Genomic DNA, 375 nt, shown 5'->3' on the forward strand with positions numbered 1-375 from the left:
TACTCAAGTCCTTTACCACAATTCTACTACCCACTTAATCATATTCATCAGGTAGGTATCCCTACCATGGCATAACAGTAGCAAGGCATCATGCCAATAGCCAACTTAAACCAACATGACTAACAATCAGCATATATATGCAATGACAAGTAGTAATTATACTACGCATCAATTAAATCACAAATTATGCACGGAATGACAAGGTACCCCTTTCTCTGTCCGGCCTCCAGCTCCAGCTCCAACTCCAACAAGGTCAACTTAAACTGACTCGAACCCTAGGCTGACTCGAATCATAGGCTCTTATACTAACTTGCGACAGAGCCTAACTCATTCTATTGCCCAAAGTAAGGACCTCAAAACCATGCTCTGATACCA

Source organism: Ipomoea triloba, chromosome 12, assembly GCF_003576645.1.
Source record: "Ipomoea triloba cultivar NCNSP0323 chromosome 12, ASM357664v1".
Lineage (NCBI taxonomy): Eukaryota > Viridiplantae > Streptophyta > Magnoliopsida > Solanales > Convolvulaceae > Ipomoea > Ipomoea triloba.